We start from the raw sequence: 10532 nt of genomic DNA, 5'->3' as shown, positions 1-10532 counted from the left end.
GTTTATCCCTCTATATCATGTCATCTTGCTTAAAGTGTTACTCTGTTCTCTTGAACTTAATACTCTAGATGCATGCTGGATAGCAGTCGATGTGTGGATTAATAGTAGTAGATGCATGCAGGAGTCGGTCTACTTGTCTCGGACGTGATGCCTATATACATGATCATACCTAGATATTCTCATCACTATGCTCAATTATGTCAATTTCTCAACAGTAATTTTTTCACCCACCGTAAATACTTATGCTCTTGAGAGAAGCCACTAGTGAAACCTATGGCCCCCGGGTCTATCTTCCAGCATATTAATCTTCCAATACTTAGTTATTTCCATTGCCATTTATTTTACTTGCATCTTTTATTTCTCTTTATCATAAAAATATCAAAAATATTATCCTATCAGATCTCACTCTCGTAAGTGACCGTTTAGGGATTGACAACCCCTTATCGCGTTGGTTGCGAGGATTTATTTGTTTGTGTAGGTGCGAGGGACTTGTGCGCGGCCTCCTACTGGATTGATATCTTGATTCTCAAAAACTGAGGGAAATATTTACGCTACTTTGCTGCATCACCCTTTCCTCTTCAACGGAAAACCAACACAGTGCTCAAGAGGTAGCACCTCATTCCCAATAGTTGCTTACAATTTGTGTAAAACCGTTGTTGCTTCATAATAATTGCTTGGCCTCCACATGTCTCCACCACTTCAATGCCATCTAATTAAACTTGGATCGCCCTACACCCCATCATATTTGCCAGGGCCAACCCATCCCGCATAACTTGTAGTTTTGGCATCGCCACACTCACAACATGCAGTAGGAATGAACACAGAGCTTCCATGAATCTTGCCTTCATATGCCTAATAATTGCACCTGTTGCTTCTATTTCCTTCATTGGCATGACAAGAGGCATCACCATTCAACTTTGCGTACCTTGGATTAGGTGGTTCCACTTTTATTTTCAAAGAAAAGAAAAAGGCGCTTCACTCTTCCTATGTTCGCTGCGGACGAGACCACCAAAGGTACCACAAGTTGCCTACCGTGATACATTAGTGGTGATAGATATCATAGTTGCATACTACCCCACAATCTAGTATAGAGGTAGCATTTAGTATATTTGTAAAAAAAACTTGCTTTGTTTGTTTAATTTCATTTTTTAGCATGCGCATATATACCCCAAATGTCATTCTTCTTAGGATTACTGATATTTTTACATAGTTTGTCGACAACACAATGCTGTAAGGCAGAGGTGGGAAGGATATTGTCTATCCAATGTCGACCTGCCCCGCCCCTACCCTAGAATTCTACACACAATATTGTGCCTTGTCTATCCAATAGAAGGCATTGTCTCCCACAAAACATACACCCACACATATTGTAAAAAAGGAGTGGATGGAAAGGTTCAATGAATTTAGAGTAGGGTAGTATGAGCTTATAATTGTACCATCCCTCAGATTCAATAACAATAAGGCTTTCTCAAAAACCATCAAGATATCTTCCCTCAATATCTAGAATATAACATACGAATCGAAGCATATTGTAGATCATGAAATAGATAGGAAAATGAATCATATACACAGAGGATATATTATACCACATGAAATCACTATGAATCAAATAAACCACTACAAATTCAAACCAGCAGGAACATCAACCTGCACACATGTAAGAACTTTTGAATAAAAATTAAGTGAGCGGAAGGTTTGTATAGTAAAAACCATATTTATTTTATCTTCATATTATTACTTAGGAAGGCATGATGATGCTCTATTGTTGTTAAATAATAGTTACACGGTCTGCCATGGAACCTAATAAAAAGCTAGGATGCTCATCGACCTAATTACAAATTTTTTTTGATTAGAAAATCAAAACCTAGCTATTTCATGTGCCTCTTCCTTCACTTCCCTTGGATAATGTACGTACTCTACCTTCCCAATTGATCCGGCTAACTCCACACAATTTACATTATCTTCCCTCAAACAGTGCATGATTCTACCTTCCCAATTGATCCAGCTTGCTAATCTACAAAAATCATAGTGGTTTCATTCCAAATAGTTCCTTAGGCAGGGGGGCGCGCCCAGGGGGTAGGCGTGCCCCCACCCTCGTGGACAGGGTGTGGGCCCCCTGGCCTTGATTCTTTCGCTAGTATTTTTTATATATTTCAAAAATAATCCCCGTTGATTTTGAGATCATTCCAAGAACTTTTATTTCTACACAAAAATAACACCATGGCAATTCTGCCAAAAACAACGTCAGTCCGGATTAGTTCCATTCAAATCATGCAAGTTAGAGTCCAAAACAAGGACAAAAACTGTTTGGAAAAGTAGATACGACGGAGACGTATCAATGTGCTCGAAATATACTTCTCCCCCGCCAAACCTGGTTTGTGCGTGGTCTCTCACCATTCCTTGGTCTGTTGGGGTCTTGTACCCATCCAAACCCTAGATGGTTGACCATTCTAGGAGACGAACTTACAAGGTACTTGAATTTAAGGGTCAAATGTACATAAAAATAAGGCCTACACTTACCGGAGGATAAAAAAATAATTAAAAATAGACTTATTTGTTTTATGTTGGCTAGGAAACTGAGCTGGTAGCAAATATCCTCCTTCTTGTGCGGAGCAAGAATGCCGTCCTCCCCCACCCCGCCCTACAATTCAACACAATGTTGTGCCTTGTCTATCCAATAGAAGACATTGTCTCTCGCAAAACATACACACCCACTCATATTGTAAAAAAGTATTGGATGGAAAGGTTCAATGAATTTGGAGTAGGATAGTATGAGCTTATAATTGCACCATTCCTTAGATTCAACACCAACAATGGTTTCTCAAAAACCATCAAGATATCTTCCCTAAAATATCTAGAATATAACATATGAATTGAAGCATATTGTAGATCCTGAAAATGAAGATAACAGAATGAATCATGGACACCGAGGATATAATATCCCACATGAACTCACTATGAATCAAATAAAACACTATGGCTTCAAAACTAGCAGGAACATCAACCTGCACACACGTAAGAACTTCCGAATAAAATTTAAGTGAACAGAAGGTTTGTATAGCAAAAAACAACAATTTACTTTATCTTCTTACTATTTCTTAGGGAGGCTGATGCTGCTCTATTGTTATCAAATAATAGTTACATGGTCCGCCAGGGAACTTAACAAAAGCTAGGAGGCTCATCGACCTAATTAAAAAATGATTAGAAAATGAAAACCTAGCTATTTCATGTGCCATTTCATTCACTTTCCTTGGATAATGACTCTACCTTCCCAATCGATCCGGCTAACTCCACACAATCTACATTGTCTTCCTTCGAACAGTGCATGATTTCTACCTTCCCAATCGATCCGGCTTGCTAATCTAAAAAACCGTTGTGGCTACATACCAAATAATTGCTTAGCCCACACATGTCTCCGGCTTGCTAATCTAAAAAACTGTTGTGGCTACATACCAAATAATTGCTTAGCCCACACATGTCTCCGCCACTTCGGTGGCATCTAAATCATCTTGGACCGCAACATGTCATCACATTTTAAAGGACCAATCCATCCCTTATATAACTTGCGGTTTCGCCATCGTCACACTCTAGACACGCGGTAGGAATGATCACGAAGCTGGCATGAATATTCTCCTGACGTCCCTTAATAATTGCACAAGTTGATCCCGTTCCATCATTAGCATACAATATAGGGCATCAATATTCGACTTGATGTATCTTGGATTTCTGGATTATTGAAATTAGCAGTTAGGCCTCTGATGGTCATTGCCCAATGTGTTTGGTGCCGACGAATACACTAGGGGTACCCGCTGCCTACCTCAATAGAGGTCATGCTAGTCCACAATCTAGCATGGAGCAAAACTTAGATTTGTATCAAGCTTGCTTGGTTTGGTTTGGTTTGTTTTAATTTATTTCATTATTTAGCGTGCGGCAAATATGCCCTACAGTGTTATGTACCACTTTTTAGTGAGTGCGTGAGGCCGGCCCATAGCCCAGGCAGCCCCACCCAGATGCACCCTCGGTCTCATGCTCCGACTTGCAGTAGGGTCGGTGCTATATTTCAGACACCACATGAGGCTATATTTCAGACGCCACATGCAATACATGCGTTCATTAAGTGTTTCATTGCTGACTTGGATGCAGTCCGAGCCCCCAAATCTGTTCGTCACACAAGAGCAAGCACAAGTTCAGTTGTTCAGAGACCAAAGGCGCCCCCAACGACTTTTGCCAAGATTCATGTGGATGCAGCAATGAGGACATATAGAGGCGGGTTAGCTGTAGCCATATGCAGGGATAGCAATGGTAATTTTATGGGAAGTTCAGCTCTGGTGATGCTAGGTGAATGGGAACCAGCCACACTCGAGGCAATTGCATGCTGGGAGGCCATTGCCCTAGCGGAAGACCTCAATATCCAACGCTTTGTGGTGGCGTCGGATTGCAAACAGGTAATAGGGGATATTACCAAAGGATATAAAGGCTCCTATGGGTCGGTCATTAGTGAGATCAGGACTAGATCATCATAGTTTCTTTGTAGTTTTCTTTTGAAAGTCGTCAGGTTAATTTTGAAGCTCATAAGTTGGCTAGGTTTTCGTTATCACTAGCTCAGGGGCGTCATGTGTGGCTTGGCCAGCCACATGACCAAACTTGTATCCCACTCTCTGTGGAGTTCGATTAAATAAAAGGCTTTTTCCCTCAAAAAAAAGTAGGGTCGGTGCTCCCTTCCTCGCCGGAGCGCTTCCGGCGGCGCTGCTCTTCCGGTCCGCCGTCCTCGCCGCCAGTTCGACCCTCCCCAGGTATGCGCCCCCACTCCGCTTTCCCCAAACGGATCTGGTCTGTGGTCCCTCACCATTCCTGGATCTTGTACCCATCCAAACCCTAGATGGGTTTTGATCCGATTCAGATCAAGCAACTCTATTAGCTGCTCCCTTTCCGATGCATCATGGCCGCTAACCAATAGATTTCAGTTGCTCATGACTTTGGAGTTAGCGTATGCATCTAGAGAGATCTGCGAGAGAGCAAAAAAACAATATCGTTTTCCAGGAAAAGGTTCATTGTTATGAGCACTTCGTCTGATGTTTCTGACTAGCTCACCCAACGTGTATGGATCATAACTCATAACATCAGTTCACGCAGTGGGAACTTGGTATTGAATATTGATAGGATGTTAATGGTAACTGATAGGTAATTTGAACAATCATTACTAGATGATTTGGTGCACATAGAATTTGCATCCTATTTTTAGTTGTTCTATAAAAATAGAACTACTAAGTTGGTGGCTCTCAGATACAGCGACCTGGGTTAATATGTAATGTATTACATATTACTTGAATTCTACATAGGCAATCATACTTGTTTTCCAACACGCACAATTAAACTAGATACACGTGGAGGTAGATTGCTTAGATCTCATGGTTTTGACCTGTTTCTTTCTTCAGTTAAACTGCAGCTTGGCTTTGCTAGCAACAGCATTGTTTCAAAGAAAATTTCAATTTATTATAACTTATCTGTTACCATATTCAAATAATGGTTTATTTTTATTTGATTTGGCATTGCCAATTTTGTTTTTAAGGAATCTAACATAAAAGATGGACTCTAAGAAAATTCGGACAAAAATCAATACTATAGTGTCGTACTAGACTAGATAGGACCTGCATAAACGAGAGGAAATGCGGGGATTGTGATTCATTACCTTGAATTTGGATAAGTGGTTGGCTTGTCGCTCAACAGATGGCGGAACACCGAACATGAGAGACGAGATTGTTGATTTCTTTTATGAAGCGGTTCAGCGAAACGAGAGGCAGCTGCCGAGTACTCGTAGAGAATTGACACACAGACAAATCTAGGCACTAACTTTGTTGTGGGCTTTTGATTGGCTAGTACGTGGGATCCTTTTTTTTTTCTGTTCGCCGGATCCTGATTTGATGGGTTCAGCCATGACTTTCTGTTGGATTCATACCAAAGAAATACTTGTATGCATGTAACGCCACCGAAAAAATGTTGTGTTCAGTTGAACCCAATGACTCAATGCTGGCTCCACCGCTGATGGCTTAGATCTCATGATTCCAAAGAGAAACCATTATTTGATCCGTTTCTTTCTTTAATTAGTTAAACGGCAGCTTGGTTTTCCTAGCAGCTTCGTTATTCCAAAGAGATTTTTAATTAATCGAATTCAGTTATAACTTATATGTTACCATATTCAAATAATGGTTTATTTTTATTTGACATTGCCAATTTTGAGTTAAAGGAATCTGCCATAAAAGATGGACTCTAAGAAGGTGCTTTCTGATGCTAGTCTAACCGATGACCTAGTGGTGAAAATCCTTTCTCGGGTGCCTTTCAAGTCTTTTTGCCGCTTCAAATGTGTTTGCAAGGCCTGGCTTGCCTTCTCCTCGGATCCACACTACCGTCAGAAACTGCCAAAAATTCCCACTAGTCTTTTTCATGGATGCAAAGGTGGGCCTGTTGCCCAGCTTGTTAGCCTGTCACGAAATGATGAGGAAATTGATGGAGGTCTTACCTTCTTGCCGCACCATGAACATTTAAAATTTGTGGATTGTTGCAATGGCCTAGTTCTTTGTAAGTACAAGAGCAACTATACTTATCTAAATATTTGCCGCTTCATCATGTGCAACCATGCAACACAAGAGTGGAGGACGCTTCCTGATATTCACATTGACCCTGACCCAGCGTATTCCACATATAAAGCTTTTTTTGGCCTTCGATCCATCATGGTCAGCACAGTTCTATGTCTTCAACTTTCAGGAGAAGTTTGACGACGAATTGTTGCCAATTGGTATCAACAAACTTGAGGTGTTCTCGTCTGACCTATCCTCATGGATTGTGGATGCTGCATGGAGTTCGCATATACAGATTTTTGAACCACACCACTTTATAGGAGGAGTACTATATGTGTACACAGCAGAGGAGGATATTCTAGTGTTGGAGGCAATGGGTTCTGGCATACCACCCCGTCATTTTACCATCGAGTTGCCGGATGTCCATTGGAATCTCACGTATGGTTGCCTTGGTCAATCATCAGGGTTATTGCAGTGTGCATTTCCAGGGGAGAGCGGTGATACAGCAGTAGTTTTCAGTCTTGATGCTCACCATTCTTATGAGTGGTCTTTGAAGCGTCATGTTAGTATGAGAGATGCACTTGGAAGGGATAACTTCGTTCACGATGAATGGCCGGCTTGGCTTGGTTATCTGATTGTCGCTATTGATTTGGAAAGAGGGGTCATCATCGTTTTTGACAAGGAAAAAATGAAGCTTTTGTCATACAACATCAACACTGGGAAACTTAGAAATATCCAGGATGATTGCCGTACTGAGTACCTTTATTATGTTGCATGCTACTCAAAACTTCCAGGCTGAGCCATGTACGTGATGCGGTGAGTAGTAGCACCGTCTCTTGTGTGCAACTTTTATATTTTATTCTCGTCCATGCGGAGCTGCATGTGTATTTCTCTCATTTCTAAGACACAGACAAGAAACTTGTTACTTTATCAGGGTTCAAGTTTACAACCCTGTTAATGTTGTGGATGTTTGTGTATGTTGGTAATTGGCGCGGAGACACAATTATAGAGAAAATTGGCGTTCCAAATGAGATTAACTGTCTAACCAGTAACCAGGCAAGCAGCTTGGCTAAGCACACGTCATGCATGTTCTTACCAGGATGTTACTGCGTCAGGAATGTCTTCTTTGTTCGTTCAACATATCTTGTGCTTTGCATGCCTTGCTTTGTGGACGAAAAGAAGGTAAGCAAAGGAGATGGGCAATGTGGAGAATTCACTTGCACTCTTAATTCTTTTTGCTTCCACACTTACATTACATGTAGTTGTTTCCTACATATATGTACAACTTCATGGGCAATTATTTCCGTTAATAACCTTATGTGTTGGAGTACCTTTTTCTTTTCGTCCCCTGCTTATCATCGCCAGAACTACTGATTTAGATTTGTGCAGTTATCAACAATGATTCAGTGGCCCAATGGATAAGGTGCTAGCCTGCGAAAAGTCGCACCATTTTGCAGCCCCTTGAACTTTAGGGCAAAAACACATGATTAGAATACCATTTTTTTTCAAATACGTTCGAGTGGGTGCAGATTTCCTATGTAATGTACAAATGATTTCTTAGAAAATTTCCTACGAAATCTAATCCACCAAAATATCCTTTCAATCAAAGAGGTCCTAAGAGTATATGTGGTTCCTTTGTTCATAAGTTTTAAATGTAATGGCTTTTAACTGAAACGACAGATGACCACTAAATTGCAGCAATAGTCAACACAACTTCTCTGTCACATTAAAGCTGGACAGCATCAGTAAACCTTATTTCTAAGTTGTACAACATAGTCACCCATGATGGTCTCGGTGTTTCCTCCAGGAACCATTACAGCTCTCCATTTGTGCTGATTATGAGAGATGGTGTAGCTTCCTAATCCACTGCTTAACAGTAAAAATGCTTCAAGATGCCATGAAAAAAGAATTCTTATTTGATATCCCTAACAACATTATTGTCTTTTTTCCAGAGTGCGCACGACACAACAAAGACAACGATACCCAACATTACATTTTTTTCTTATTATAATTACCAAGAACCTCACATCCGATGAAGTTCATAAAGAACAAACCCACTGTATTCAGGTTCAGTTCGTTTCACTAGTACCCTGCAGGCGCAAACCGTTACTTTCAGCGGGAAACACCAGTCCTCTAGCAAGTGGCAACGGCGAGGGGACAGAGAGGTGGTGGCTAGGGTATGGGTCCTTGCACAAGTTGCCCTCGGGAGAGGGACACGGAGGGCTCCCTACAAAGAAAAAAACTCTTCAACCAGTGGAAACCAAGTTATAGTAGAGGTCAACGCAAACTCTTCAACCAGTTCTCAAAGAATCTTCAAAAGATAAATTATATTGGAAAAGTGACGTTCTATAAACATGTTAATTCTAAATTCAAATTCAAATCATACCATCAAGGGGAAATGCAATATTGTTATGCTTGGGCCAGGTTAGCCGATCAAGGGAATATTCCTATCGGAAGAACAATCAGAAAATAAGGAGATAGTCAGTTGGGACTTTTCATATCAGAACCGCTTTTCGTATTAAGCATTGGAGTCTGCAAGGAAAGACCTCTGCGTAGCTATTAGAACAAATTATTTTTTCCTCTTGTCCCTGGCGGCTGGAACCCTAGCCGCCGTCAGAGGAGGCCGATCTTCCACCGCCGCTCTCCGGCGGCTCCCCTCCGTCGGCGACCTCGGTCGTTGATGGTGAGGGGGGTCACCGGATCCACGCGTGTGGATCGGTTTTAGTCCCTCATAGTCTAGGTTTTTAGATTGTTCATCGTCTTTGCTTCGGCGGTGACGATGACAGCGCTGAATAAAGATTCTTTGGATCCTTCCCTAATGAGGATTTCGGTGCTATGGTTGGGAATGGATTTGGAAACTAGTCTGTTCAAACTAGGATGGCGTGGCGGCGGCATCCCCGTGGTGGACCAGTGTCCTCGAGCTCCACCGTTGTGACGGCGTTTGCTCCAGCGTCGGCGCGGAGCTTGGGAGGTAGTGTAGGAGCGGATGCAGATTGTGGTCTGCATCATCGACATCTGGAAGACGGAGCATGTGCCGGGCTTGTGGTTCGTGGATGGCAGGTATGGTTTCCTCCTTTGGCGTTTTAGTCGTGGTGGGGTGCCAGATCTGGAGTTCGATGGCGTGTCCGGGGTGTTGCCCCAGTCTGATTCGTTCAACGGTAAGGGCTTCACTTTTGGTGAGCCACCTTGGAGGTCCGCAAAGCTGCATATCAACGGTCTGATTCATCATTTTTTTTCGGTGGTTGCTGTGGTGGTGTCGGAGGCAGGTGACGAGCGTTGGTGTCAAGCTCAAGGATGTTCTGCTATCTTTTCAGTTTTGCATGCCGGTCATTACGTGGCTGGTACTTTGTTCTTTATAATATGAATGAGACACGTATTACCATGAAAAAACCCCTATTAGAACAAATTAATGAACGAATTAAATAAACAAATTCCGATGAAACCAAGGCGAATTTACGAGCCATTTCCTTGAATAACTGCACGTGTTGGAGCACTCTCACCTTTTCTTTCTTGCTCCCGGCTTGTAGTTGACAGAACTAGTAAATAATTACTGTGCTGTTATCAGCGTGCCGTTAGTAACAACACAATGACTCTGTGGCCCAATGGATAAGGCGCTGGTCTACGAAACCAGAGATTCTGGGTTCGAACCCCAGCGGAGTCGGCACATTTTGTAATACAGTTTTCTAAATGTTCCTTTTTTGCAGGGAGTTGCAAGGCTGCTGATGTTGTGTTTGTTTTCCAAAACAAATTAAGGATCATACTGGTAAAATAGCGCAGATAAATGTGTCACAAATAAGTTAATATCCATGTAAAGACCATTCTAATTAAGTGCATTTTGTAATACAGTTTTCTAAGTGTTCCTTTTTTGCAGGGAGTTGCAAGGCTGCTGATGTTGTGTTTGTTTTCCAAAACAAATTAAGGATCATACTGGTAAAATAGCGCAGATAAATGTGTCAC

The 10532-nt window shown here is 41.7% G+C and overlaps 1 non-coding gene across 1 annotated transcript; it reads left to right on the top strand.

Annotated features, from left to right (window-relative positions):
• Positions 1 to 10163: 10163 nt before the first annotated feature.
• TRNAR-ACG (transfer RNA arginine (anticodon ACG)) lies at positions 10164 to 10236 on the top strand. The gene has a single exon. It is a non-coding gene; the product is annotated as a tRNA-Arg (tRNA).
• The last annotated feature ends 296 nt before the right edge of the window (positions 10237 to 10532 follow it).

The sequence above is a fragment of the Triticum aestivum genome, chromosome 1A, assembly GCF_018294505.1.
Source record: "Triticum aestivum cultivar Chinese Spring chromosome 1A, IWGSC CS RefSeq v2.1, whole genome shotgun sequence".
Classification (NCBI taxonomy): domain Eukaryota; kingdom Viridiplantae; phylum Streptophyta; class Magnoliopsida; order Poales; family Poaceae; genus Triticum; species Triticum aestivum.
This window is presented reverse-complemented; position numbering and strand designations above follow the sequence as displayed.